This window comes from Ambystoma mexicanum, chromosome 6q (genome assembly GCF_040938575.1).
Source record: "Ambystoma mexicanum isolate Mex_15411 chromosome 6q, UKY_AmexF1_1, whole genome shotgun sequence".
Lineage (NCBI taxonomy): Eukaryota > Metazoa > Chordata > Amphibia > Caudata > Ambystomatidae > Ambystoma > Ambystoma mexicanum.
This window is the reverse complement of record NC_090937.1, coordinates 221131866-221159359: the sequence shown is the minus strand read 5'-3', so window position 1 is coordinate 221159359 and position 27494 is coordinate 221131866. Positions and strand designations below refer to the sequence as shown.

At 42.5% G+C, this 27494-nt stretch overlaps 1 pseudogene; it reads right to left on the bottom strand.

The window, feature by feature from the left end:
* The window catches only part of LOC138515195 (alcohol dehydrogenase 1-like), a 328151-nt pseudogene that overhangs the window by 218090 nt on the left and 82567 nt on the right, over positions 1 to 27494 (bottom strand).

Genomic DNA, 27494 nt, shown 5'->3' with positions numbered 1-27494 from the left:
TACCGCCCCACCACAACTCGGGATCTGGCTCTAATAGCACCAGCTTGAGTTGGGGTAACGCTCTTTCTGTTAGGCAGTAACCCTGCGGATTTACCACCGGAATTCAGCCCACTTGTGATGAGGCCCGAAAGGTGTAAGTCTGCTTGTTTGGTATGAGCAAAGTGGCATGCGTATTGTAATTGATCCAAGGGTCCCTGGACATATTGCAGCTGTAACCAACGAGGGTGTTAAGCCAGAGGATGGCTTCAGAGAAGTATTTAGCAATTCACATGGTTGCTTAAAATGTTTTCATCACAGGATACGTATGAAAGAAGGTCTGATTCCTGTAGCTTTTAAAGAGAGGTGTGTTCCTATAGCTTTAAGGGAGGAAGCTTCTTAAGAGATAAAAAGATTGGAAAGTGAGAACATTATTGAAACTATAGAAGCATTGTAATGGGTCTGACCCGTTGTGGTGGTCAGAAAGAGCAATTGATGTGTGAGACTGTGTGGATCTTTGCAACCTTAACAAATGTGTTGTTGTAGACAGATTTCCGCTCCTCCATATAGGGGATTTGCTCAGTATGGTGGCAGGTGCAAGGGGGTTCAGTACTATGGAGCTGGCATCTGCATATCATCAGATCCCACACCACCCAGAGTTGAGGGATAAACTACATTTGTTACGCATGAATGGATGTACAGGTTTAAATGAATGCCATTTGGTCTCCTGTCAGCAGCTGCATCTTATCAAAGGGTTATGCACAGTGTTTAAATGGGTTGTATATTTTGAGGATGATATTTTGGTTACAGGTAAGATAGTGGAAGAGCACAATTATAGACTCACTAATGTATTGAGTGAGCTTAGTAAGGTTGGCTTTACTTTTCAGAGTTGAAAGTTTAATTTCAGGTTGGTGGCAGTTGATTAGCTGGGCCATAGATTGAGTGAGAGAGGGCTCCTACCCAAGGAAAGTCTTTTGGAATACATATTTAGAAGAGGGTGCCATGCCATTTTTGGGTATACTAGAGTATATGCAAAGTTTTTGAGACATTTTGCAGATCCCTGTAGGAGTATAAGAAGGTTGTACAATAAGGATGTTATTTTTAATTGGTTTGCACGGCCAAGGGTGTGCAGCTGTTAGAAGACACAGGCTGCACTTTCTACTGCGTTCTCAGCCATTGGAAGGGGCCAGGCCATGTCCACACTGCATACATTCTGAGTGTTCAACCCTTGCAGGCAAAGCCCACGCGGCAGGTGTGTGTGGCTGTTAGAATATGCAAGCTTCACTTCCTACTGCGTTCCCAGCCATTGGAAGGGGCCAGGCCATGCCCTCATTGCATAAATCTTGAGTGTTGAACACTTGCCGCAAAGCCTGCACAGCCAAGGGTGTGGGGTTATTAGAAGACGCAGGCCATTCGAAGCTGCGGACGGTGAGAGGAGCTGCCAGGTAAACCAAGCGGATTCCTTTGGACATCAGTGAGTTCACCCCTTTGTCATACACTATATTTGCAGAGAAGCTGCAAAAAAGTACCAACAAAGGATCCAAAGGCAGGTCGATAAAGCAGAAACAGGGTCACAATGAAAGGCAAGCATAGGAAACACAAAACAAAGACACTGGAGCACTGACTTCAATCAGAAGCACCAGCGCCATACAAATGCCATTTTTTATGGCTTTGTGGGATTTCTGACAATGCAATGACATCATGCTTTGCGTTGGCTAACCATGGCTACACATGGTTTTACCTGACATGAGCGTGCAGCATCTGAGGAGTGCCGAAAGAAAACACGGTGGTGGCGTAGCCGCCATGGCAACTGCCAATGCTGTATGAGGGGAAAGGCAAGGCTACGCTGTTTGCGTGGTGCACGTACACCGAGTCTCTGAGTCATGACAGTGATCAATGCCCTGAAAAATGGGAAGGCCGCTGGCCCTTACTCACTTCCTTCAGAATTATTTAAGGACAAGAATAAAAAATTGTCTGTAGTGCTGCATTCGATCTTTAACTCAATCCGGGCCATTCCAACCTTTGAGGACCCGGTATTTCCCCATTCAGGGAACCCATCCCCATTCCCATTAGAGCCCCCATAGGGCTCAATGGGAATTGGGAGGGAGCTAACAATGGGCCCGTTATTAGCTCCCTTGTCCTTTAGCGGCTCCCACTAAGGGCGCCTGGTAAAACCAGCGCCCTTAGCGAGACCCGCTAAAGGACCTTGTAATGTGGTGGTAAGGGGTTAACGGCACCGGCACCCTTACCGGCACCGTTAACCCCTTACCGCCAACCTCGGAATGAGGCCCAATTTGTTGCTGCAGGAAAATCCCAACTTCGTGGCAAAGTGCTCTTCTACTTCCTATTTATAAAAATGGAGGGAGGGATTCATCAGCGAATTACCACCCCATCTCTTTACTCGATTTCTCAGGTATTTGGTAAAATAGTATTAAATAGGCTTCAGGAGTGGGTTGATAACCACCATGTAATATCGAATTTGCTGGCTGGATTTCAAAAGAGAAAAGGAACAGTTGACCAGTCCTTTATTTTATCACTTCTCATTCAGAAATATACTAATTTGTCTCAAGTGAAACTCTGTGCAATGTTTTTAGATCTTAGGACAGCTTTTGACAGTGTCTCAAGGGAAAGGCTCTGGGAGATATTGTATGGAAGAAAGTGTCCAAAGCCACTGATCGTGCTGTTGTGGCAACTGTATTCCGGGAACTCTGCAGTGGTGAGATATGGTTTAGAGGGTTAAACGATGCAACAATTCCTAGTTGAGAAAGGAGTGAGGCAAGGCTGTGTACTTGCCCCCCCTCCTATTCTGTGTCATTTTCCAGGACATAATAGAAGTAAGTGCAGCTAACTGTCAGCACTGGCCAAAACTGGGGAGAGTGAAGTATCCAACCCTCTTCTATGCGGACAATGCAGTGATACTGTCATCTACTCCCCAGGGCCTAAATAATTCCCTCTGAGTTTTTGAAGCTAAATGCAAAGATCTCCACTTGGAAGTAAATACAGGAAAAACAAAGGTTATGTTGTTTAATTCAAAATATACTAAATTCTGTTTGCTTGCAATACAAATGGAGGGTGTTGTATTAGAACAGGTTTGCCACTTTGATTACCTCAGCATTCGCGTTCAAGAGAATGGCGAATGGACAGCACAGATCGAGAGGTCGTACTTAAATTTGAGCAAGCACTGTGGTGCATTGAGATCTATGTTTTATAAACTCGGGAGTGGATCGGTTGCACCGGTCCTGCAGCTGCATAACTTTCAGTCCATTCCAGCCTCTTCCTACGGGGCTGAAGTATGGTGATATGGAAACCAAGAGCATTGAATATTACCAAAGCCAAGTTCTTAAATGATCTGTTGGCACTCCCGTTGAGCACCCACTCAGTTTGTGTGCGTAAGGAGTTAGCCGTGTCTTCTGTTGGTGACTCCATCGCACAGAAGCCTGTGTTATACTGGCTTAGGATGTGGTATCCAGAGGGCCTCGAAGTGCGGAAAGAAGGGTTGATCAAACTAATATCTCTAGAAGGAGGGAAAACTCTGAAGTGGGTAACTCATGTGAAAGGAGTATTAACGTCCCTGGGGGATAAAAAGCCACAACGAAAGACACTCAAGACACGGCAGGTGTGAATGACCTAGAATTGGGTCCAGAATACCTTTTACACAAGACAGCAACGGGTTATGAGGGGTATCTCGATCAGCCTTTTTCCTTTCATGAGTTCATGAGAGGGTCTTGGACTTATGGTTTAGGCTTGGGACATTACTGTTGGCACCGATTATGAAGCACTGGAAGCTGTCCGACAGCAAAGATTGCCCAATGTGTGGAGCTATAAAAGAATCAATCACACACTTTCTTCTGCTCTGTCCTAAGACCCTCAAATATAGGCATCTATATCTTTGCCCAATATTTAGTGCTGAGGGACTTAGACCGACCAGGGAGCAGTGAGTTTCTGTAAATACACGAGCCACTCACATGTGGTGTTTGCCAAAGCCCAATACATCACAAGAAGTTGGAGTATCAGGGTCAACTGTAAGAAAAGCTAGTTTTCTTTTACATTTTTGCATAAACTGTGCAATATACTGGGTATAGTTATTAAAATGTATATGAATTAGGTGATGAATGATGTATTCTTAGATTGGGATGGACAAATTTAGTCAGCTTTTATATAGTTTTTATTTTTACTGTGATCTTGAATTTTTACACTATGTGAACTCAAATGTTATCCTTTTCTGTAGATTTGTGATCTGTTCTCAGATGCTTTTATGACGTTCTTTCGAAAAATAAAGCTGGTTTGACTGACTAATTGGTCAGTTGAGTGTCAAAAGAAATTTCAACAAGCGTATCCAGTGCACCGGCTTTGGACACTTTTGAATGTGAGACTTACATTATGACTGATGCCAGCAGTACAGGGCTAGGGGCTGTTCTGCTGCAGAAACAAAATGGTTTGGAGAGAGGAGAGGTGGCATTCACTTCAAGGGTACTGAAGGGAGCTAAAACACTGTATTCTGAAAAGCAGGCATTGTGTGGGGTTTGGGCTATAAAGAAATGTAAGGCATGTTTATGGGGAAGAGAATTCAATGTTTTCAGTGATCATAAGCCACTGGTTGGGTTTTGTACAGCTAAGGGTTTGGATGGAGTATCCCACAAGATTGTGAGATGGGTCACATCACTGCAAAAACATCAGTATCTAGTGGAACACATAGCTGGTGAGGAAAATGTGTTGGCAGAATTTCTGTCCAGAGCAGAAAGTAATAACATTGATGAGGATGATAAAGATGAAGAAGATTGAGAGAGTGAGGATAGTCAGGTATTTCAGGAGTGTGGTTGGTCTATCAAGGAAAAGGATGGAGAGATGTAAAAAAGGGAGGATGCAGAACATTGCAGAGTTAGGACCATATTTGGGAGAATTAATCTAGTGAAGATGGTTGGGGGGGTATTTCATAGAGTGAAAGATTAATTGTGCATTAAAGGAGACTTTGTGTGCAAGGCTGGGCGAATAATACCTCCACAGGGAGTCAGGCAAAGGCTGGTGGAGGTTGCTCATGAAGGGGACCTTGGTATGACAAAAATCAAGGGGCACCTGAGAGCAGATGATTGGTGGCCTGGGCTGGATTGTGAGATGGAAGAATTTGCAGTGCTTCCAGTGATTCTGACAAAGAATTTAAAAATGTGTCCAACCTCTTAGGCCATTTGAGATGTTGGGCATGCCGTGGGATTTTTTGGCACTTGACATTTTAGGACCTATTACAGGAATCAGGTGTGGGAAGAAGTATGTCACAGTGCTTGCAGATTTGTACTCCAAATCGGCAGAAACCAAAGTGGTGCAACAAACAGGTTCTAAGGCTTTAGTGATGTTCTTAGATCATGTTTTTCTGGGGGAATGTTTCACAGGGAGACTTCTCACAGACAATCGAGGTCAATACACGTCTAGAATGATGGAAAACCTTTTGGCAAGTATAGGCGTTGTGCATCACAGAACAGCATTACATCACCCAGCGAGCAAACGGGCTGCAGAGCGCTTCAACCATACTCTTACACAAGGAATTCAAATGTCTATAAGGGAGTGGGAAAGCTGGGAGGAGAGTGTGGAGAGGAGGGTGTATGCTTATAGTTTGGCTCCACATGCTACCACTGGGTTAGTGCCTTTTGAGGGTTCTGAGGCGAAGGAAGCCGAGCATGTCAGTATGTCCATTCTGGTTGGGTAGGGTGTGTTTTGTGGAGTGGGATGAGCATTTGACGAGACAGGGGGTGAATATAAATTATTTGGTGATGAAGTCTTGCTATGACAGACTTAATAGAGTGAAGTCCACAGAGGTTGATGAGGGTGAAGATGTATGGATATGCAGACCAGGGTTGGTGGCCAAGAGCCAGAGAAAATGTAAGGGGTCATTGTGGATAAAGAAAGTATTGGGTGACACAGTTGTTTTAGAGGATGGAAGGGTGTGGAACAAAGGGAGAGATTCTGTCAAAGTGTGCAGTGGATAATGAGAGATTGGGTGTGCAATGTAGTCTGTCAGGGTGTGATCTTGCAGAATGTGGGAGAGGTGTTTTTTTCCTATATTGTTATAAAGTGTCTGTGCATGCCTTACAGCAGTTGGGCATTCCTGTCTTCTTTATGTGTATAGTTCATGTGGGGCTCTGATTCCTTTAAGGAATGGATGCTTGCACTGTATATATAAGGAAGCTGAGAATGTAGGGATGGCAGTAGAGGGCTGGAGTGCATAGGGGTTGTGGACGCAGTGGGGCCTCCTTATATTGTACTCTAAGAATAGAACCTGAACTGAAGCCAGATTGGTTATTGCCTTTCTTGCCTAACTCTTACATTACTGACTCAAACAAAGGGCCTCTGATAAGGCATGCACGGTAGTTAATGAGGTAAGGAGCACTAGTGCACAGGGCACCCTGTGCATGTGTCAGAGCGCACAGTCTATGCACCCCTGCAACACATGTGCTTTGCACCCTTTGCTGTTTGGGTAGGGCTGAACAGTGAAGGCCTTCATTGTAGATGGGGGGTGCCAAATGCAGCAACTCCACGGATATAGGTCACATGCAGAGGCCTGTCGTGCTCCAGGTAACTGAAAACTTGCATCGGGCGGGACATGCTTTGGAGCAGAGAAAAGCCAAACGTGCCGGAGCTGTTGAGTTTCGGAATGCTGCTAAAATGAAACAGCTCTCCAAGTTAGTCTGTGAAGCCAAGGGTAATGGTGCAGGGATGGCAGACAGGGGAGAAGTAAAAGAATAGCTCTAAACTGCCTGCGCTCCTCTGATCTTCACTTGTCAGGTGAGGTTTTAAGCAAGCCTTTGCAGCGCCTGTAAATGACCGTCTAAGTGGAGGTCGGAGCCATTGCAAGTTAACACTTTTTATCTTACTTATCCAAATCATGCCATTGCTTTGCAGCAAATGTAATAGTCGGACTCACTGAAGCAGGATGTGTACTATCACTTAAACTCAGGCTCTTCTCTTCAACCGAAAATAAAAGACAGGGAAATCATTATTGACACATGTAAGCTTTCATCCAGGTAAACCAAATGCCATTTTTTATTTATTTTTTTATTGTGCATCTAGTCACACAAAAGGACTTTTTTTTATACATTTCATCATTTTTGACTAAAAAAATAAGAGAACAACATTACAAGTGAGAAAACAATAACACAATTAAAAAAGAAGACCACTAAAAGAGAGAAAAAAAAACAATATATGTAATTCCTGAAATACTTACTTATCCAGATTTATAATGGCAGTTTTATGAAATTCAGTTCATTCAAAAGTTTTAATAGTGCAATGGAAAATTCAATTCATTTCCATGAATCACGCTGTTTATGTTTTAGCCGTAGCGGAGTCTAGTCAATAAGGGCGATAGCCTCTGCATAAGCTAGTAGATGTATTTTAGTATTTCCAATTGAAATGGACTGTAGGGTATTTTGTGTAGATTTGGGGCCTAGCAGTATCTTCTTACCACCACAAATAAAAGTAATCTAGCAATAATCACTCTTTGCATTCAGATTGGGTTTGGTATTATAGTGGTATTGTGGCTATGCATTATTTCACTACACAGATACATTTAGTTGGTATGTATTTTGTTGTGGTATAGTGATGAGCATAATTTATTTGTTTTATTTGTGGCCCCAACATACAAAACCCCTTTCTTTTGTTTAGATTGTTCTTGTGATCTCTAGAGGCCTCAGGCTTCTACATTATTCAATAACACCACATTTTCATATGAAGTGCCACTTATGGCTGTTATCACTGATTTATCTACACAAGTGAGCTATGCTTCCATAAAGTATTCACAATAACATGTGGTATAATCACTAATTTATTTACATTAGTGAAACTATTTCCAGAGGCCCTTTCTCTCTGCTGACTCATGTACGTCCAGCAGACTATCAGATTGTGTTCCACTCAGAAGTCACACACACATATACACTGAGTGGAACCACACACACAGCTATTTATAATTACTCATAACATAACTTTTTCCACATGGGATGCTTGGCATATATTACCTAATAACCTCCCCTTTTATCAGGCGATATGGACTAACTGCACCAGAGAAAAACAGAAGCAAATAGAAGCCTTTACACAGATTGTGATTTACATCAGTTTCATTTAAAAAATCATACATTACCAGTTTTGAGAGGCAGTCTTTTCTAGAATAAACATAAGAGAAACAATTGCAAAATACATGGCATTTCATTAGATTCTTTGCAACAATAAAAAGAAGAGTGCATCAGTTGACTTGCATTTCTGAATGGCAACATTAGAATGCAGCTATCGCTACACTGCCTGACTGAAATAGATTTCATTCACACACCACACTCTCACTTTGTGTAAGATAATTACCAGCAAATTGTAGCTGTTCAGCATGTGAACTCTCTGGGCTGGTCGCTTTCTTTAAAGGCTCAGGGCTTCCTTTTAGAGCACCCGGCGAGGACATGCAGTTCCAATCTGCACTCTTTGGTCCTCAAACCGGTGCTAATTGACTGGAATCTCCAGCCTGTGAAGGTCAGCAGTGCACTATAACGACACCCCTCAATCAGGCAACCCCACAGCAACTCCCGCCAAGTCCTCACCAAAGCTGTGCAAAATGCCCACTACCTTTCTTCCTCCCCGAGATGCACCAAGAGACCTCTGTTACAGCCCCTAACGTGACGTGCATCCAATAAAAGTCTATCATGTCATACCATCCTTCTTCAAACAATAGCTCACTTTTCAGTAAGAAACTGTATCCACTAATTTCCTCCTTTTTCGAGTTTTGTTTCCTTAGCAAGGACTGTGAAAAGCATAGAGAAAGCGAAAGGAAAAAAAAAATTCGGAATGTCCGTTTAAAATGAGTTTCAGCCTGCCTCATTTTGCATTTGGAGAACACATTATGATATTAAGAAGTTAGAATCATGTTAGTACTGTTAATTATATTAGTTCATTAATCCTCTAGTGTGTTTCCTGCAACAGAGGCATTTCAGGTGAGAAAAAAAAAATGGTGCGTTTTTAAATGTGAAAAAAATGATGTGTTTTTGACTGAGTAGCCTGTCTTCATTTACATATCCATATGTTACACCGGCAACACATGGCTTGCTGTACCGCATTATAGCAATACATTGATCCCATGCAGTGGTGCTGCACTCAAAAAACACGCTATACATTGATCCCATGTAGTGGCGCTGCACTCCAAAAATATGCTAAATAATCCTACAGGGTGCAAAAGTGTAACTTTCCAGTAAAGGACCCAAATCTGCCAAATATAAAAGTAGTGGTCCGAGTATACACCCTTGCCTGACACCATTGTCAGTGAGTATATTTGAAGAAAGGTTGCCTTGTAAATTTAACCTTACTTTAATTGATGTGTTGTCGTGTAAAGCAATGATTATTGGCAGCAACCCATCATGTGTATGCCATGATTTCAGTTTTTGCCACAACTTTGACCTATCATCTAAACCATTGATAGATCAATAATGGCGATGTATTTTGGAAGTGATTGCTTTCTCTCACTTTGGGCTTGCAAGGTGTAAAGAGCCAGGCCGTTTAAGATTGTTGAAAGACCTTGCGAGATCCTACTGTGAATTTGGATAGAATATAATGACTGGAGGCCCATTTTTGTAAATCCTGAAAAACCAAGCGGGAAAAGATCTTGCTATCGCAGTCCATCAAAGCAATCGGATTATAATTTGCTGGATCCAATTCATCAATGCCTTTTTATAATCCTGAACATGCTTCATCAACAGGCATCATTTGTGCTGCCGGTCAGCTGATCCAGACACGGTTCTAGATCCGGAGTGGAGGACACTTGGAGGAAATAATAAACACTTACATCTTGCGTAAATCACTTACTGAGGTTCAGGCCCAGCAGTCCTTGGTTCTATGGCATGGAATGGAAACTTCCTTTTAGAAATCTTAATCTTTTCTGTTATGTATATAGCAGATAAAAAGTGCATACAAAAGACCAATAATGAGCCCTTCTCATTAACTGTAGCACCCTTTATCCTGTAGCCCTTCTGACGCCAAAACTGACGCGCACCCATTGCACAGGGCTGATGAGCTTGTGGACACCATAGGTGCTGCAAGGTTTGTAAGCACCTTTGATCTTACCTCAGGCTATTGACAAATAGATCTGACAGACCAGGCCAAGGAAAAAACTGCATTCTCAACACCTGAGGGGCTCTACCATTTTATAGTCATGCCTTTTGGGTTGAAGAATGCACCTGCCAACTTTCAAAGGTTGGTCAATTAAGAGCTCGGTAGGCTGGGGGTCTTTTGTGTGACCTATTTAGACGACATTGCTGTCTACGGTTTCACCTGGGAAGAGCATTTGACTCGGGTGTTGCAGGCATTGCGAAGGGCTAAGCTCGCTATCAAGGACACCAAGTGCCAGATAGCTCAGGGGAAAGTCACTTACCTTGTTCATGAGGTATGAGGGGGTCGAATCCAACCTCACCCTAGTAAGTTACAGGATGTACATGACTGGGAGAGTTCTACTACTGAAACCCAGGTGAGAGTTTTTTTGCACCTCACTGAGAATTACCAGAACTTCATGGTAGACTATGGAACCATAGCTGCCCCTCTGATAGCTCTGATTTTGCCCAAACAACCGAGGAATGTTAATTCGATGGAAGACTGTCACAGGGCCTTTGTTGGCTTGAAGGAAAGTCTGTGTAGGGCACCTGTGTTGTGTGCACCTGATGACAGCAAACCCTTTATTGTTCAAACTGATGCCTTTGACACCGCAATTGGAGCTGTCTTGTCCCAGTTAGATGACATAGGGAGGTAACATCCTATCATGTTCATCAGTAGGCAACTGAAAGGTAGAGAACTTCAGTGGGCTACTGTTGAAAAGGAATGTTTCAGTATATTTTGGAGCCTTAGGTGTTTTAGGCCCTATTTTATGGGGTCTACCTTTAAGGTCCAATCAGGCCATAAGCCCCTAAAATGGCTTATGCAGATGAAGGGTGGAACCCCGAAACTGCTCAGGTAGTCCATTAGCCTGCAAGGGCTGGACTTCACTACTGAGCATAGACCTGGGAAGAGTCATAATAATTCAGATGGCCTTTTCACAAGGTATGTTGACCGTCTGGATGAGGGTGTCAATATCGTGGGATTTTAGACCACCCTAACCTCAGTCTGGGGGGGGGCAACTGTGATGCTGGAAATGCATTGGTGGGACAGGGCCTCTATGTCCTTGTCTTGTACTCCCTTATCATGCGTGTTCTGAGTTGAATTCTGCACAGGAGTCCATGTGGGACTCCTGGCAGTGCAGCTCTTCCTCTTTTTGGTTGTGGTGAACAGAGACCCTTGGGATACCCCTATAGCACCCATGGGTGTGGGTACAATGCTGTACCACTAGTGTATGTTTCTGGGCAGGGTATGGGCTGGTGGCAGCTCCATGCTGAGTTTGACAGGTGCCCTGAGTATCCTCCATTTTGGGATACCCAATCCCTGCCATATGAATCAGTGGATTCCTGATAGGAGATAAATGGCACCTGTGGCCTCTGGGTTTCTATTACCTGTTACCTTGTTTTCCCAAAGTCCTGGGAAGCCCTGACTCTGTATCTTCCCCTGACTGGCTGTTGGGTAGAGAACCATATATGGTATTGTGGGGAAGTCCAGGCCAGACTGGCTGGAGCCTTCCCAGTGACTGTATGTTGGGATCTGGGTGAATGGAGTGTGTAACCAATATGTGTTCCATGTTATGGGTGTCTGGTATCTGTGTGTTTGACACAAAGAATGAGACGGCCCTACCCAAAACTGACACAAATGCAGTGTGGTGTGCTGAAAGGCTGGGTGCTTGCCCCAATCAACTTTCGTTGTTATGGGTGTCTGGTTGGAAGTGAATGGCCTGAATGCACTGTGAGCCTGATTGGCTACCTGCCAGCAATAATGCCCTTCTGAATGATTGGATGCCTGACCTTGGCTCAGCAAGGTGAATACGAGACAGAACTGTATACCTGGGGACTTCTCACTTACCAGAATTGTTCAGAAGCTGTAGTTGAAACTTGAAGCTGCTTATCCTTGAAGCCCAGATGGAGGAAGAAGAATTGCTGCTGCTTTCCTTCGATCTTATCTGAAAGTTGTCGAGTCTTTCGAAGACTGATCCGAGAGAGGACCTGGCTAGGAAACCTCTCCCCGAGCTATGAGGGAACATCATGCAGAAGCTGACCTTCATCGAGGCACCGTGGATGCCAGTCCCAAAAGGCTGTCGACCGAAGACGAGGGTCCACTGAGAAATCTGAAGTAAAGCACCCAGACATTGAGGCCGTCTAAGTCCATTGCCATCGACTGGGGTTCGGAGGATTTCCGTAACCGCTGGAAGCCAGTCGAGTCGTGTTGCCCAGAAGCTCAGACAGCTTCATGCTGTACTGCTCGACGACCGTAGCTGCACCGCTCCACCTTTTTGCCTAAGAACATTTAAACCAAGGACTCCCTTGCCATCCCTGTCGACTGCTTTGTCCCGCCGGAGAAAGTCGAGGTCATCGACGAACCGAGGAGAATCCGCCGGTGGGTTTCCTGCCACCCGAAGTCCACAAAGACACAGACGAACAAAGGCTCAACCGTGGTCGAGTACAGATCGCTGATGCCGACAACCGACGCAGACCCTCGACGGCCTCTGCCAGGCGGATGTTCTTCATCAAGTCATGTTCACAGGCTTCAAACTCTTTTCATTGAGGACTCTTAACGCCAGAGTTCACCTTCTTCGAGGACTCTCGACACTCTGTGGTTCCTGCTTTAGAAGGAGTCCACCCTCAAGAGATCAGACGAACCGTTGAAGAAACTCTGCTAAACTCAGGTACATTGGGGTAGTAGAACATTTTAGCAGGAAATAAGACTATTTTAAACATACATGACCTGTGTTTGTTGATCCACTTTATTTACAGGTTTCCCATCACACAGAACTGTGTCTTAGTAGCTAAAGTACTATTCTGCCATTGTTTAACCATCTTGTCTTCCTTCCTATGTCCTATGCTGATACACATTACTGTTTGATTTGTATGCCATTAGAAACTGTCAGTAGTTGGTGCAGTTTAAAGGAGTCAGTAACTATGTGTGGTACCACATAGACATTGTATATATTTGCCATATTCTATTTACCAAAGTACAAAGTGTGCTATTGATTCTTTATATATATTGAACCTTATTTATATAATGAACTGTGTTATCACATAACATAATGGGTGGATATTCCTTTGTGGGGGCTTGGGGACTACACTGTACTTAAGAACTAGCCTGCATCACCTCCTGAGAGCTTAAGCCTTGGTTGCTCGTCCATTCTGCCATATAGAGAATCTTGGCTGGGGTGCTTTGTGCTTCTACTCTGCTATGGGAATGTGCTCACTCGGGAGGGTCTACAACGGCCTTTTAGCTCACTGTACCATTCACAGAGGAGAACTATCCATTTGCATATCAGTCTTTGTCCCACCCACAAGGGCAATCCAGCACCGAAATGCTAGGCAATTCTCCTCTGACCAAGAGTACCAACAGCAACCCCAGACGCGTGTTTTGGCCTAGTGGTGCCTCATCAGTGAGATGAAGCTGCTCTTCCTATCGGATGAGCAACTTAATCATAACTACAGGGTTGCTACTGCAGGCCCTGTAATATATAATATTTAAACAGGCTAATATGCGGTTAACTATCTAGAAAACCACTAACAAAAACCCATCCCTGTAGAGAGAATACAGAAAAGGCACAACATATGTGTGATGGTACTGCCCTGTAGCGGGAATGCCATTTTGTAAAAGGATAAGTCTTTGATAAAGGCTGTTGGGAAGGGGACACTATCTTCCCACAGCCCCAAGCACTTTAGGATATGGCAAAGAGCGCTGTGGATACTGTAAGGGACCAGGGAGTAGGGGGGTGCCCTTAGGGCTTCTGCGCAATTACATTATTGCTTGCTTTATAGGGCAGCACACATGTGAGAATAACAGCCATCTTAGATACTAGCAGCCATACTGTGGCACAAAGCTTAAACCTAGCATGACAGTCAGCAACTCAGGCTTAAGCTGCGAACATGAGTAAAGGAATAGGTTATATCCCAGGCACTGATGAGAAATGCAAGAGCTGCATAGATCCATAAACCCTCCATTGTCCTAAAATGTTGCCAACCATCGTGCCCTGGGTTAGAATGTGCCCTGCAAGGCCACAGGAGGAGGGCTGAGTATCTGTGAACAGTGTGATCCTGTGAGAAGGACTGCACAGGCCTCCAACCCCCACCTGTAACGCTCACCTGATTCCCGTAGAGGCGCCGGTCTTGACTGGGCGTATACCGTATCTTCAAAGGTGATGTGTAACACACGGCTGGCTCTTTGGGCTGGACCTCTGTGCACTGTATGTCTGACTCGAAGGGTAAGATGTCTGCAGATAGAAAATATGGGATTAAGGAACTGGGTTATTGAATGTCTCTCTCTTCTTCCCTTTCTCTTCTCCTGTAGAACCCCAAAGGTTAACGCTCTCACCTTAGGTAAGTGAACGCTGTGCTCTCCATCTGCCTCGGGGCAGGGTGCTGTAACCAGTTTCTTCACTGGATAAGGGGAGCAGGCCTCTTGACCTCAGAGGACTGCTGTCCGTCGTTTACTGCACGAACGGTAAGTTTCGAGTAATTCTAATGTCTTTAAAGTCTTTAGTAATGATGTCCCTTGTTTTGCAGGGTTCCGGCGATGGCGGATGACGGGCTGAAGTGAGTTGAAGATGGAGCCCGTGTGATGAATAGAAGCGCCTGGAAGCACGTAAGTAAGCGCTTGTTGCCTGCTTCACGATGCGCTCTAACTGTCTTTTTATTTTGCAGGTACAAGTTCGGAGCGGCTGCAGGGTGCCGGAATACCCACTGGGTTAGATGTGGAAAGGAGTAATGGCACGTGAGTATTAAAGTTCCCCAATGTCTTTAAACGCACCTTGTTTTGTCTTTCAGATGCGGGATGCAGCGCCGAAGGCCTCCGGAGCGTGCGAAGAGTTGGTAAACTTTTGTCTTTCAGATGCCGGAATGCAGTGTGAAGACCTCCGGAGCGCACGAAGAGTAGGTAAGCCTTTGTCTTTCAGATGCCGGAATGCAGCGCGAGGCGTTGGTGACAGCCGATGGACCAGGTAAGTGAAGAGCTGTCACTGAAGACCGTAATGCTAACCTGTTCTTTCTTGTCTTTATAGGTGTTGCTGAAGACTGGATTCAGGATGGTAAGCCTTTTTCCTTAGGCCCAGGATCAGATGCAGAAGACACGATGAGCGTTCTGCTGCAGAGGATGCAGAATAACGCAAAGCAAGATTCATCCATCGGGTGTGGTTTAAATAGCCTCCTGTAGTGCTTAGGTGTCTCCTTCCACAGCCACGCCTAGGTAAGAAAAGAGTTCCTGCTTTCCAGAAGAGTTCCAGTGTTCTGAATCTAGGGAGTGGCTCCTGCCCCACCCAACAGGAAAAGTAGTTCCAAACAGAAGAGGATCAGAGGCTCAACTGGCAGGCAAGTAAGCAGCATGGTCTGCTGCAGGTAAGTCCACCCAAGCATTATGAGCCCGGCTCTTCCAGCGCTGGGACTGGGCATATTTATGAGCCTGGTGCCACTGGCGCCAGGACTGGGTCCAAAAGGTCCCAATTGGGACTGGTTGGCACTCGGAACCTGGGTTATGGATCTGCTTCCAAGGGAGTTGGGAAAACCCTGACCTTTTGGAAGCAGAGATCATGACACCACCTTTCCCAACCCAGTCCCAACCCTAAATTATAGCACCCAAATGCCTTGGCTGTAGGACACCTTAATTCCAATGTGCCAGATAACCCTAGACCACTGACCATAAACCTGTTCGACCCATAATCAGGGCTTTCCTGCCTTCACTTCTAAGTCACGTGATTTGTGTTGCGAGGTGCAGGGAGGTATGAAATTATAGCCAAAAACGAGGGTGGCAGACCTGGGGGAAATGGTGGCCTGTCTGGGAGTGAATGAAGTGTGACAGTTAGTATGACCTCGCTCTCCTCCTGGGTCCCTGTCTGCTCATACCAGGTGCACTGCTACATAGATAGAGATGTGTTGTTTAGTTTGTGAATACATTGATAATTTCACCACTTGTGACCAATGACGACTGCAACATCGCCCACAAGGAAGAGGATGGATGGACGTGGATGGACCAATGGCCTGGCATCCATGATGGAGCAGGTGACCTATGTGTAGGGTCGCAGCAACCAGTAGCTCAGGTTTATACTGTATGTACTGACATCAATGATGACGCTATGTATCTTTATAATGTACTGCTCATTCAGATTTTGGCAGAACGTTCCACGGCAGCAGAGTTCTTTGTTGGCACTTTTTCCTTTTGTGTGGAAATGCAACTTGTTATCCTTGCAAGAGGTATATTGGGCCTTTTTCCCTAGTGGGTTGTATTTCTTCTGGTGTGAGCATCGGAAAGCTTTCCTACAAGGTGCAAAAGGGTGGCTTATCAGTGCTTATCATCCCAAAAGTGAGCAGGGGGTCTGTGCTTCTACAAAAGTACCTTATTCTGTTTTGTGGTGGTTCATCAGCATTGATATAGGCTTCTCGATGTTGTTCTTATGGGCTGAACTGCACTTCAATGCAGTGAATTGCATTGATTCAGGTGGCGAGTGAGCTCTGAGTTGAGTTCAGTGAAAAACTCTGTGTGGTTCAATGCAGTGTCAAAAAGGAGTGGTTTAAAGTGTCCACTAGGTTAGGTATGAGCGTCAAGCTAGTTAAAAACTATGGATACCGCTAGGGTGAGTTGGCAGGGACAAGATGATTATGGCAGTTTGAGTAGAGGTCCTAGTCGGGTCTATGCATAGATCCTGGTGGCTCAAGGTGCTGTTCGAAGACACAACAGTCCAAAGACTTTTGGAGTGTTGCGCTTCTGTTTGAGCAGAGTGAAGATGAATTTAGCTGTTGCGATGCAGCCAGTTCGAGAATGCAAGCAGGGGTTTGTGGTTTGATGAGGGTACCAAGGCAACTCTGAAGGTCCTGTGTGGTTTGTAGACTTGTTAATGTAGTTGCAGGATGGTTTGAAGTGTAGAAAACAGCAGTCCAGCTTTTGTGGGCTTCTCATGGGGCTCTGAGTCCCAATCCAGGGCCTCTCAGTGAAGATTGTTGCATTTCCTATGCACTCCCCAGCCAGGGAGATTAGCTGGCACCTGCAGGAGTCCTTCACCTCCAGTGAGGAGCCTGGAGGTGAAGGAGGCGGAAGTGAAGAAGCCTGGAGGTAAGGAGCCGGGGTACAGGTGCAACTGGAACAGTGCCTTCAAAAATACTTGTCCTGACCTCTGGCAGAGAGCTTTGAAATGGACCCGACTCCCAAGGTTCAAATAATTCTTATCTTCTTCTTCAAAGTCCAAAATGAATCAAAGAAGAGTGGGAGGCCCCTTCCATTTGTAGATAAAAGGGCACAGGGGATTGGACAACAGCATGATTGCTGTAAGTGGTCCAATCCATGTTGCTGTGACAAATGTACTTTGCCTACTGCTTAATACCCAGAGATCTTTTAGTTTGCTTGAAGTGAAGAGGACAAGAAGGGAAGAGAGTCCCACAGAAAAGCACAATGGCAAACCCCTTCAATAGTTTTCCCTTGCCGTTTCTGGCTGGCACTCCAGCCCTCCCCCTTCCAAAGCCTTCAGCTTCAAAGGTATGTAACACCCCAATGTGAGGTTGGCCTTTGCCATGAGTGTGCCTCTTTGAATTATGGTTCCCTAGAGATCTCTGTGTGAGAGCTCATGTGTTTGGGGGAAGGTATTACCCATCCTTCCAGAGGATCAAAAGCAACAGTCTTCCTGATTATCCTCTCTTTTTCTTTAAAAAAAAAAAAGACAAGCAGTCTGGCCATGAATCCACATAGCTTTTCCATAGTTGGCCTGAGCTCATGGGGTTGACAGGAGTATGATACCAATTTGATATGGCTTTAATGATTGTTTGTACTATCAGTCACTACATAAAAAGCAGGTCTGGATTATTCTTAGAGATGTTCCTGCCACCAGACTGATAAGGCCACAACTATCATGTTTTTGGGTGCGAGGTGTAGAGTTAAAATAAACCTCTGTCTACATGGATTTTGTGTGATAGCAGCTGTCAAAAATGGACCTTTGAACCTGCCCTGTGCCACTTAAGGGCTGGTCCTGCAGATCAGAACATGGAAGTGCAGGCAGAGCCGGCCTTTGCCTTGACGGTACTTTTGGCGAACGATATTTGGCACCCCTCCCACAAACAAAACTTGACACCAGTACAGATCTACATGTAAAACACTATATCACAATGACAAATTGTGTTTTGCCTACCATAGTCTCCCTATGCTCTATTTCATTAAAAAAAACTGCAATACTCAACTTCATTTTAAAGGTGCAAACAAGAAACATGTATTAGTAAGGGAACAAAACTGCAAAGATGTTCAGAAAGAACATGTTGCTTAAATATAATTTACCTCATTACGAGTTTGAGGAATTACTGAGGAACACAGTCAGTCCTCATTTTGTTGGTCTATAGGACTCTATGGTGAATGCTGAATTTACCACATGTGGTAATTTCACTTTGGTTCATCTGTCAATGTTTGGCCTTGAAGTGAAGGAGTTTCCTTCAGCATCTTGCTCGAGGTAAATCCCTCACGTTAAGGCCACAATTAAGATTTAGCTGTGCAGTAAAATGTAACACCAGAATTACTCACACTTTTTTTACCACGTCATTGACATTGTAATGAGGCCCAAAGTCTTTTATAAAAATGGATTTTGAAGAGGAAAACGCACTTATGACAATATGTGTGCTAGGTATTTAATTAAACGGTGTTAATGTTACTTATTGCACACAATTCTTTTGTGACTGCATATAAATGAAACCTATTTATTTTCAGCCATTTTTACAGGTACCTGATTGTCAGATCAAGCACGTGAGCAACAGCATGCAGTAGTTGCAAACTCTGATATCCCACCCTTGCTCAGACCACTGCTGACTCATGCTTTTTACCTGAAGGTTGTGTACCCCATTATACATGTCAGCTGATTATTTCAAAATGGTTTCTACTGGATCAAGATGCTCAGATTTCAGAATTTTAGGTCCAGGGGTGATTTTATTTCATCAGGTAAATTTCATTACTGAAACTCATATATTACACCTGGAACTAGTAGGAACCATGTATTAGATGAAAATAGGAAGCTTGACAGCATGAGGTAGTCACAACTGGCATAGTTACGAAGCAAAGAAAGGCTCCCTCCAGGAATTGATTTTAAATAGAAATGAATGTAAATAATTTAATTGGCGCTAATGTAATCTAATGTGCTGGACGACGTTTTACTAATGCTTGCTAGAATGTTCAAAGTCAGGGGTTGTGGCAACATTCATATAGTAAACAGGGGTTTTCATTACTTTTTGCCTTGCATATTGCAAGCATTTATTATTGCAAAATGACATGTCTTCACTTAGTTTCTTTATAAAAGAGACTAGCAGATATAGGGGGAAGCAACTACTCAGTGTAACAGCACGAAACTGCTTAATACATTACTATAAACAGGAAAAACAGACAGACGATTTAACTAACAATGCAATGAAAGCATATCAGGGAAAGAAAATTCCATCTAGCAGCAAGGAAGCCAATATTGCTTCACAATCTTCCTAACTGACAGGATAAATACACATTTGCACAGGAAAAGTCACAAGGTCTGATTTTCTTCAATGTGCAAGTGGGTGTTTTGCTAGTTTTAGCTGTGTGTTTAGCTGTTTCCCTAATCCCTTCTAGGGTTTCCTTACTTGATTAAATATGTGCATGTATTCCTACCCTTTCAGTTCACACATGAGTACACCTGCGTATTTCACAAGAAAGCGTTGTATGGGTTTTACCATTGCGTGATTTTCAGTGAATAGAAATAAGTCCTCTAATCTACCTCTCTCCCACAACACTTTATGACTAAATCTTCCACCGGTACCACATTAATTTTATCAGCCCCATCCCCTTTTGGGCTACACCCTTTAGTTTGGATGATTACAACTGTCATAGTACCACTTGGACCACTTGGTATATCCACACTGTGTCCTTGTGCATATTCCCCTTGACTAATTCCGTTTGGTTTCTACTGGACCCAGTTGCTGAAATATCGCGTTTTGCACATCTTCTGTGCTTCTTTTAGGAAAAGCTAAGTAATGATTGTCCATCCCTGTCCACTGCACAACACTTCATCGCCCTGGCTTGTCAGACAGTGCCATGCAAGCTCCATTCTTTCGCCAGCTCATCACCATAATCGTTCCCTTGTTCATCTCCACCGCTTTGCATCAACACCTCTCTTTCCCTTGCCCCTGTTCGCTCACTGCTCACTTACCCTCCTTCCTCCACTGCTCATGGATCATATTTTCAATGTACAATCCAAAGCAAAAACTATTGGCTATGGCAATGAATGTTTAGGTTTTATGTAGCACTTCTTATAAATGGTAGCCACTGGTTTATGCACTCTCAATGTCTGCACTTAAGTGATCTCAGAGAAAGTGATATGCCCAGGATCACAGTTTTTCTGTTTGTTTTTTTCTGGTTATGTGGTGACTCCAGCTTCCGAGATTCAAAATGATGCTCCTTCGCTTACAACAATTAGAAAAATAATATGAATTGTCAAAAATAGTAATATCAAGGAAACTTGCCAGGCTTCACCCCAAATATGTATTATGCATTTAGGAGAAATGTTATCTTTCACAGCCCCTCGCCCAGCCCATCTCCCCACGCAACAATAGGGTAGTTTTATCATTTGTTTGAATTTCTAATGAAAGAACCGTGGCTCATAATGGACCCGAACAAAACACAAGACGTTATTATTGAAACGTGAACTAAATCAAGCCTGGCTCACCTGTGGAAGCTAAATGAGCTCAAGAGAGATTGCTTCTCTCCAAAAGGCTGCAGACTAAAATAGCTGGATTAAAGCATTAACAATAAAACAAAACACACGTCTAGATTCCAATAAAGGTAATGAACACTACTACATTTGACAACACTTGCAACATTCGGCTCCCGGTTTCTCTGGCTACACACAACTTCATTCCATTTAATTGCGCCCCCCTCACGAGGTGAGAAAACCTGGCAGAGGAGCTCCTCATAAATGAATGGGAGGATGGCGAATAGATTAGCAGTTCCAGGCGCTTCCCTGGGACCCAGCGCCCAGCACAAGGCTTTCAGTTATGAAAAGTATACAACCTAAACACATGAATTTGAGGCCAAACATAATATTTAAAGCTCTTAGCACTATGGGCAGCTGCACAGGCAGCCATGCTTAAGACCAATACCGACAGCATGGCACATGCATTCCATGTTCCTTTGGCATTCAGCTTTTATGTAACAGGTATCTGGTTAGCAGACCACCCTTTCTGAGATGGATTGTCTGCAACATTTGTATAAGTTAATAAAAATCAAAGCAAATTCTTTATTCCGGGCACAAAGACCCATAAAAGATAATAACCAAAGAGGTTAAAATATTCAATGCATTACAGTGATACACATGAATAACATACATGCAGAAACAAAAAACAGTTAAAAAAAGCTATGGCTTCCTTGCACTCCCCAGATAATAATCCTTCACAGTGGGTTTACAAAATTTTACAATGAATGCCTGGTCTTACCTGGTTTTATGTTCACCACTCCTTCTCCAACACTCTCAACAATTCCTGCTCCCTCGTGCCCAACAATCAGTGGGAAATGAACTGGGAAACGACCCTCTATTATCAGCAGATCCGAGTGGCAGATTCCCGTGGCCACTACCTGCATGAACAGCAAAACCATCCATGAGAACGCAGTTGCCATATTTGATCCACTACATATGCAAAGCTATTATTGTCCCAAAACTGTTAATGATCACATTTGCAACAAAAGTGCAGGGACCGAAATTGAGATTGGATAAGGAGAAGCTGAAAGCCGCTCCTGTGTATCCATCATTAACCATTCAAAGGGAGCTACCACTGGGGAACAAGAAGCTACTCCAAAGTGTTCCGCAAATCTAATCTCCACTTAAAATGCAAACAAACGTGTCGTTTTGTCCATGGTTTATGTCTCCTTAAGTTTTAAATATCATATGGATGTGTCCTAATATTTATTTATAGATTTTAATTCTGTGAGTTTGGGACATTCCCTTAGGTGTGTTTGTTCAGCATCAATTGGTCTTGGGAGCCAAAAGTAACTCCTGGTAGCTGTTGGTGTCAAAGTATAACTGGGCAAGCAAGAGCTAAACAACTCCTAGCTCCCCTCAATTTCGAACTTTGCAGTGGATTTTGATGATTAACATTTTACAAAAACCCTAAGTAAAATGGTGTGCATTTTACAGGGCAGTCATATCGAATGCTGTCTGGTTTTCGTGAATGATGACTCATTATTAAAGGATCACTTGCTTAGGTTTACATAGTCTTTTCGTTGATTCTTTCTTAACAGGGTTTCCTCTTTGCATGCATAAGTACTTCTGAATCTTTTGCAAATGTAGAGGGTCACTCATACGGGTATACATGGCCTGCATCAACAAGTAGGTATATCACTGAGAAAAAAGATATGGATAAAGTAGTAAGACAGGTTCTTGGTCTGAGCTGTCCTTACTTAAGATGGGTTATAAATCACATCAAATCTTAACACCTGCACTGTAGATATCCATGTGCTTCATAAATTGATATGTTGTCAAATTCTAGGAACAAATTAAGGTAGTGGGAAAAAAGAGAGGCAATAAATAATAATTAGATGTCATATAAAATATGACTTTATTATCAACAGTCACATATGTCGTTACAAAACAAAATAAATTAAGTCATAGAACTTAAAACCAAAGTACAAAACAAGGCAAACCAATAGGAACAGAGTAATGGTCTACATTTAAAATAAAGTGTCTGCCTAACCGGCTTCCTAGCATGTGTCATGAGATACCAAGGGCAGGAAAGGTAGAGAAAGGAAAGGAAAGAAAAAAGACCAGAGTAGAAAAAGTAATCACTTCATATAAGACATTGCTTCTGTATTCCCATTCATGTTGAATTCCAAATTCCTTCTAATCGTAAAGACCAAAAGTTAATTACATTCAGGTGGACACTATTTTCGCTGTCCTTCAATACATTTGAACATACATTTGCGTATAATTTCAATCAAAAACGGGAGGAGGGGGGTTAGTTACAAGGATCTTTTTACACTCAACGTAGTCCACCTGACTTGAAAAACAGAGACACATCCAATTGTGTGTGTGGAGCTGATGACTCATAAAGTGCAGTCCCTATTGAGGTCACATATCACAGTACTCAAGCTGTGTGTGCCACCTCTGTCAGGGTTCAGGTTGGATGACCCCTCCGGTTAAGGAACCCATTCCTTGGTCCCACTGTGGAGAAAGGAACTGCAGCAGATTGTGGGGGGTGGGGGGTAAGGGAGAGGGAGAGATAGACAGAGAGAGAGAGAGCGAGAGAGAGAGAGAGAGAGAGAGAGAGAGAGAGAGAGAGAGACTCATTGTGAGGTGAAATGGAAAAAGTGTGTTAGCAAAGGTATGTCCCACTACTTTTTCCCAGCCGTCTCATTGTTGTGCATTTGTCAGGTGAAGTTGAGAAGTCCCTGCCACCATTTCCCACCCTGACAGGCAAATGCTAATGCGCCTTGCCGACAGCTTTGAACAACCATGGGAGCCTATTGTAAAGGCTGCTGTATGTACGTATTTATGCTTGTAGAGCGCCGGTAGCCCGCAGGCATCAGGGCCCTTGGAAAATACAACACAAATCGGCCATGGCAAAGACCTGGCGACTTCCAGAAAGGTAGTCCTATGGACCTAGGCCTCTGAGATCCTTATCTGAACAGGTGTGTCTTAAGCCGTTTCCTGAAGGACAGGTGGTTGTTTTCCGACCTTAAAGCTTCAGGAAGATTGTTCCACAGTTGTGGGGCCAGCACCAGGAAGGATCTGCCCAGCCCTGATTTCAGTTTGAACTTGGGTACAACCAAAATCGTTAGTTGTAGGAAGCATTTGCACTTTTCACGCATCTTAGTGGAAGCGCGAAGATTAAAGTCGATGTTGCCTATGTTTTACACTTCACTGTGCCACCACCTGATGGAAACCTTGGACATTGCACACAGGGGACCTTTTGGACTCAAGTGCACAAAGGGGACCTTTTGGAATTAAGTGAAAACTAACATGGCTCCCACTGCACAATTTACATTTGAAGTGAAAATGACCCATAAAGAGAGAGATAGCAAGAGAACGAGTAACAGAGAAGACAAAGAGACATTATGAAAGAGGCAGGAGAAAAGAGAGGGACAATGAAGATCTAAGCTGCCGGCAGAGGCAAGCGGGTGAGAAGGGGATCATAGGAGAAGGCCTTGCAGGGTGAATAGAAAAAGAGGACTTTCAAGCAGGAGAGGTCAGTCCCCCTGCTCCTATTCCCATGGCTCTGGCATCACCATTTATACCCCGACCCATTAACTCTGACTCTCATCCTGGTATACTAACATCCACATTCCTTATACTGGTAATAAATAATTTTACTGCTTCCTACAATTCTACCTTTGAAGTCTAGCAAGTACTGTCACACACCACACACTGACCAGCATGCAGATCGCCAATCCCTGATTACACTATGGCAAACCAGGGAGATGTGCAGCATGAAACAACTTGACCACTAAACAACATGATTCCGTAATGAAAGGATTTACCTATCTTGGGTGTCATTATCCAGCAGAAATGTATTTATTTGTATATAGTTTATATGTATATAGTTTATAAAAAAGTTTACAAAAAAAGAAACAAATATGAAATAACAAAGCATTATATGAATACAAACAAGATTGAAAACCAATCGAAATTCTTTCTAACAATCACAAAGCAATTCTACCATCATTTTATGAAAGAAATCAAAACCATAAAAAATTAAACTCTTACTAATAAACAAAGAAAACTACTTATATTAGTTCACAGGAACATTGTTGATAAACTATTTAAATTGGGTAAAACAAACTATATACAAAAACAGTTTCTAAAGTGATCAAGGATCTGGTTTATAACATTTTATTAGTAATTCTCTACTAAGCAAAACGGCCTACATGAGTTGCCCAACGGGTCAATTAAAAACTATACATTTGAGATATTTTTAAAACATACTATATATAAGAACGTTTTATAAAACAATTATCACAAACTAATTCATCAAAAAAAATAATTAATATATACAAACTCATCAGTGTTAAAATAACTGATCATAAACCGTAAAATATATAATGAACTAATATGAGCATGTTCTTAGAACTGACTCTCTGGCTATCTAGGTCTTCCTTATGATAAACTGCAAATATTTTTCAGGAATACTCTTAATCTCATTTTTAATACAATTCTTTTACCATGCAACATTTGGTACCATAACAGTTCTCTATTCACAAGTGAATTGATTCTACAAATTGGGAAAAATATAAAATTCTTTCCGAGAAGAGAACTGGGCACACAAGTAATAGATGTTGAAGAGATTCCTCTTCTCCTTCCACTTTACAGAACCTACACCAATTATCATTGCTACTGTTTTTATTTCTAATATTTATTATCTGATTGGTCTTCATAACATTCATTCTAAATCTCATAGTTTGATTTATAATAACCTTACTAGGATACTTTGATAAATATTCTTCAATTTCAGGAAAAAAGAATGAACAAACCTGGTCGTATAGTTACGTTATTAACACACCATTCATAAACTTTCAATATATTTTTTTAACCTTATTCAGATTGTTTAATAAAGTCGGTAGAGGTTTGCCAAGAATAAAGATTCCACCTCAATTATCAATTTCCTCTTAAACATTCCTCCAATATCGGCGCCTGCTACGGCATAAAGATCATCCTCTTTAGACATTAGACACTTCCTCAAAAGCAACGCTCATTTCTATATGACATATGATCTCAATGACTCTAGTCCAAAATCATACCTAATCAATTCAATAGGCACACATTTGGGCAGAAAGAATAACACTCCTTTCCATACCATACTTTCAACAATTTTTAAATAATCCATAAACACGTACGCACAAAATTCAAGACCATGCAGAAGTCTTGTAAGGACGTTCATCCTATAAAATTGTCTCACTGGAAACATGGAATATTTGCTGTATTTTCTCTCGACTAGGTGCATTTCTCTAAGTGCGATCTTTAAACAATTTTAAGCCATAGTTGAGGAACCAGTTCCTGTAAATGAATAACCCAAATAACGCAAAGTATTTTGTGCCTTTATCTGTTTGTCCTCACAGGACCATGAAAACTTTGCTTGTTTCTTATTACTTTTACCCAAACTGACAATAATAGTCTTCAAATGATTATTTTGAAGCTTTAAATCACCTACAAATTTACCAAATGCATTGATTAGATGTAGCAGTCCACCTTTTGTGCTATCTAGCCATAGGAAGTCATCTGCATGTGAGATCCATTCCATTGCTACCTCACTGATCTTGGGTGCAATCAATCCTTTTTCTTTAAGGGCAGTTCCTGCACCGGATGTATAAAGATTAAACAGAGTTGGGGCTAACATACACCTCTAAACCGTTTAAAATATCAACATCTTTGAATAGTAGACCATCTTACAAATTATTATAGGAATATAGTGCTATAATAATTTGTAGAAGACCTCTAGGCATACCCAACTTAGTTAACCTTTTCCACAGCATGTGCCTATCCACCATATTGAAGGCCATAGTGAGGTCTATTGAGGCAATATAAAACAGCATATAATCTTTCTTCAAGGCTGACTTCTGTAGACAACCAATGATCAAGCCTCCATGCCTTTTTTTAAACCCTATTTCTTTGATATCCAAGATGTGATTATCATTAATCCATTTCTGTGTATGGATTAATACTAAAGAGGCAAACATTTTGGAGTCAACATCTGCAATTGAAATAGGCCCATAACCAGTTGGACTAAGTCGTGGGCCTTTTTTTGTAAATAGGGAGTACCAGTGAGAGTCTCCAGGAAACAGGTATAGTCTTTGTTTTAAGTATGTCATCAAAAAGAATGAAAAGCACTCTAGCCCATACTGTAATGTTAGATTTCAAAATTTTATTTGAAAGATTATTTGGGCCCGGACTCCTTGAGTTTTTAGAAGTTTTAATGAGTCGAGAAATACTCATTACTATATTGTCTAAGGACCAATTTATCAACTCAATGCTTCCACCAACAAAGCTATTCTCATGTACTTTATAAAGATTAATAAAGTGATCTATCCATGTTCTTTCATTAATGGGACTGATGTTCCTTACTATTTTTGTGGATTCTAAATTATTTATTAACTACCAAAACATGGCTGGATTTTTGTTCTTTATAGTGTAAATAATCATTTCACTATCCTTCTTTCTTATGCAGCACTCCTCTATACCATATAAACCAGTTTTTATATTGTTGTTTAAACAGTCTAATTTTGAGAAATCTTTTCGCAACATCCCCTTGCCTTTTTTTAATTCGCTTTATTTCTTTGCTCAGCAACGCCTTTCTTTCATGTATCATAATATCGGTCTTGTGTAGATGACTTAGATTTTTATTTGGAGATGTTGTTTTCTTATCCTCAAGCTTACCCATAGTAACCCTCAAAGATGGCGTGAAGATAGAAACTGAGTATCTTTTTATCTT